Source organism: Heterocephalus glaber, unplaced genomic scaffold (genome assembly GCF_053883595.1).
Source record: "Heterocephalus glaber isolate CG9 unplaced genomic scaffold, H.glaber_assembly_v1.0 deba00001613, whole genome shotgun sequence".
NCBI lineage: Eukaryota > Metazoa > Chordata > Mammalia > Rodentia > Bathyergidae > Heterocephalus > Heterocephalus glaber.
In genome coordinates this window covers 19,686,304-19,690,542 of record NW_028258384.1, presented here as the reverse complement: position 1 = coordinate 19,690,542, position 4,239 = coordinate 19,686,304, and positions in this window count along the sequence as shown.

Here is a 4,239-nt window from a genome sequence, read left to right as displayed (position 1 = left end):
AAGTGAGGGAATATATATAGAGATGCCCCCATGCAATGGAGGATATCTCTTCCCAAAAGGGGCATGGGGCAGTCAGTCATTAACAAGAAAGAGTAAGTGAAAAATATATGGCCTAACGAAGAGTATAAAGATGGAGTCTTGGCTAGTGTTTCTATTAGGTCCTTAATTCCAACAACTGAGAGAGAAGAGGGGAGCAAATGTCTTGAATATTAAAAAAGAACAGAAAGTCTGAGTCCAAAAGAAAGGAAAACTCTTTGGCCACCACCACTGTTCCCATGGACCCACTGATGATGCCATGGAGGGAACCTTCGGATATAGGCCATATCAATTGGTAGCTAAATATAAGGCCATGAGGGCAAACATGTCTTCTCTAGATGTGTCAGGCCACATAGAGGTGAGAGAACTCAGGGGAAGGTTGACTTCTCCAGAGGGCAATCCATTTTCCAGTGACCCCACTGTCTGCAGTTTGGACATGGCTTTATAGGAGGCCTGGGATTAGGACAAGCTTTTGTCCAGTAGCCTGGATTTCCACAGCAAAAACAGTTGCTAGGCAGGTGGGAGGTGGAGCCTTTGGCATGTACTTTAGCTGGAGGTTGAACTATGGATGCCATGATTTGATATTTGGCTTTAGTCTCTTTTATTGTTCTCTGTTCTTCATCTAATTTATTGAAAATTTAAAATGCATAGTTTATAAGTTCCTTCTGTGTTGTTTGGTTTCTGCTTTATAATTTTTGGATATTTTTGCAGATATCTGGATAAGAATGGGAGATGAAGTGGAGGTGTAAAAGTATTAGACTTTCAGAAGAGTTAATGTGAGTGTTTATATATGTATTTAATCATGGCCTGGGATGGGTTTTTGTCTACTCCTTGGGTGATTTCTTTGAGGCTCTCATAGTTGACCTGTTTATTTTAATTTTTTTCCATTCCTGCCAGGAGGCAAATAGTCATATCATTGTGACCTTTCCTAACAGAGCCATCAAGTTAATATGCCCACTCAGAATCTTGGAGTTTGGCCTTGGGAACTGCTCAAGCTGCCTCGGCATGACTGTCAAGGTGTTGACAGTGGGGTTCATCAGTGCAGTTTTCAACTGCCTACCAAATACACTCCCTTTCATCAACAGTAAAGTTGGACAAGAGGATAAGGTAAATATCTCCCCAAGTTAGGTCATACATTTGGGTGGGTAGGAGGAATTCTCTGAATTTATTGGGATTTTCTGAGAAGGATCCCATTCTTTGTTGGAAATGTTGTAGATAAGTAACTGAGAAAGAAATATGAACACAAACATTCCTCTCAATGCCTGCTACCTCACAAAAAGGTAGGGTGGGATGAGAAGTGGTCTGGAAAGGTATTGGGTGAAAAAAATTGTGCAAGAGCATGTGTGATGAGAAGAATAGGGTGGTTTTGGTGAGGTTGGCAAGTTGATGGATTTTGGAGAAGAGGAGGAATGCTTGGAGGAGAGAGAGGCTAATGGTTGTGGGTGTGGGCCTGGTTGAAGTTGTTGAGGAGGTGGGAGGCAATAGGGCAGGAGATTGTCAGTGGGATTAAATTCATTAATAGAGGGTAGAGGGGGGTAAAGGTGTGATATTATTGGCCCAGACATGGGGATAGGAGTTTTAGTGGGGTAAGAGGTTTTTGTTTGGCAAGAAGAATTTGGAGAGAGGAGAGAGTAAGATAGAGGGAAGGTTTCTTGTGGAGGGTAAAAAAGGCTTGGATATAGGGAACTTCTGACCATTTGCCATTTTTCTGGAGGAAGTTATCAAGTTAATTTGGAAATTAAAAGTGCCTGCAGCTGGCCAGCATGACCTCTTATCAAATCTGTACTGAAGCCACATGGAAGTGGAGTAAAAGAGCAATGTTTTTGGATTAATGTCTCCTTTTAGTTCCAACTTGGAAAGATTATGCAGGAGACAGATGAGGGGTGTGTCAATGTTTTTGAGGGAGAATTGCCCTTCATGGGTGATGGGAAGAAAGGCAGCTCAGGTGGGAAACAGGTCACTGGGATGTCTCCCTGCAACTGGTCTCCTGACCAGAGTCCGTAGGCTTCAGGAGCCGGATGAGATTGTCCTGCCTGCTGAAAGGAGGCATCTGCCCTAGTCAGAGTGCAGAAGGTCCCCCTTTTTGTGGTGTTCTCAAATAGAGAATGAAAGGAAGGGAAACCAGGTAGGCTAGAAAGAGGGGGATGGCAAATCAGCTTTCTATGGGCACCAAGAGAAAGTCAACTGGGCTAGAATCTTACCCTTCCAGGAATGGAGATAGATTAGCAGCCAGTAGTGCATGTTTGGTTGAGGTCTGCCAGGATGATCCCTGGGCAGGATTTCATGAAAAGGGAGGGTTTGGTGAAGGACAGGGAAAGTTGGTTACTCAGTCAGGTGGTTGGGGTTTGAAAGTTGCCTCTAAGAATTTTGAGGGCTCACCCAAAGGGTAACCTTGGCCTGTGCCTCACAGTCTCACCACAGAGGGCAGTCAAGCCCACACAACCAACTCTGGGAAGGAGAGGAAACAGGGTGTGAAACAGGATGCTCTCAGGATCTAGGAGTAAGCTCAGGATGAGCTCCTGCTGCCCATTGCTTCCTAGGTTCCAAAAGAGCCCCTGCTCTTGGCTCCAACTCATGGGTTTCACTGCCACATTACCAGGAAAGAAGGGACATGAACTTAACAGTCCAGGTTTATTGTTAAACTTGAGAGGGACCTCTCTGTGTAAGCAGAACAGAAGTGTCTCTTACAAGCTAAGAGGGTTTTTTTATAGCACTTTTGGTGGACTTTTGAGGACATGGTTAAGAGAAATGGTGATCTTGTGGCTTGCTGATGTGTCTTCTAACTTGTTGAGGTGTCCTCAGGGGACTGCTTATGACTTGCTGGCATGTCCTCTATGGCCTACTGACATGTCCTCTGTGACCTATATAAGATGAAACCTACATATTTTTAAGATGGGGAAGGAGATTATTTGAAATGGTTGTGTCCCTATCCAGGCTCTATCAATGCAACCAGATATCTGTCTCTGGAAAGGAATCTACCTGCCTGTCTGGCCAACATTCCCACTGTCTTCAGTGGGGAATTAACCAAGATGTGCTGAGGAACCTGTCCTCTGCTTTAAGAGTGGGAGCTGCTCTAAGAGCTTTTAACTACCTGGCAGAATAACCACTGTTTCTTAGAGTTTTATAAGGGACTGACAAAGATTGTGTGCTTATATGTTTGGCCATTGTGTCACACTTATCTCTCTGTATAGAAAGCAATGCCCCATGTTGAGCATCAAAGATGTAATGAGATTCCTCTAGCTCTTGGGTTTTTGTTTTCAGGCGATTAAGATTGAAATCCACAAAACAGCAACAGCAAGTGGTTGGGGAATGGCTGAATGTGTGTTTATTAAAAAGAATAAAAGAAAAGAGCTCCGCACTTGTCTAGGAAGGATAAAAAAATAGATGTTTAAGTCTACTGGCCTTTTATACAGTTTTGGAGACCAGTGTATGTGACAAAAAGCAGGAATGATTTTTTGTTCCAGATAAGCCTTTGATGCCTAGGAAGCAAGCTGCTTTGTTTGTATTTTACTTTTTTCAAAATCTCTTTCATTTGGTTAAGGATTTTGTTTTTTGTCTTTTGTATTTTATTAGGCCCTGGTGATCAGTTTGTTTAATTATTTAAGCCCTTTAGTATGTTAACTTACTTAAGCCCTGAGTTTTAGTTTTTTGCGGTTAACTATTTAGGACCTATATTCTATTTGTCTAACTTTTTGTTTTTATGCTTCAGGGTGACTTGTTGTTTACAAAATCCCAAGACACATGTGGAGACCACTTCCCAAAGCCTTGCACATGGGCTTTTTGTCAGAACTTGAGCAGTTGGAATAGGATGGCCTACAGCTGACCTCAGCCTGAGAGGTAGGAGACACAAAAAGGACAGCTTCCATTGAGCTCTTTGCTACTGTTGTCCCTTACAGCAGCCTGTTCTTGCTTGTAGAGTTTTTCTACTACTTTTTTCTCTACTTTTACTTGGCCCAAACTTGCTCTGCAGAGCCTTTTTTTCCCTATCTTTAATAAAACTTTGCTATCATTGTGTTTGTCTTGACCAAGTCTTTGTTCAGGACAGAAATAACCTAGAAACCTCCTCTTAAGGAGACCCCAGCACCCCAAAACCTGGCAGCAGAGTAAGAATATGAATTTTATATTTTACATATCAATCAAAATCATCACAAAGCAAATAACAGAGATATAATGGACCCTTACAAACTCGATCAGTTTCTGAGG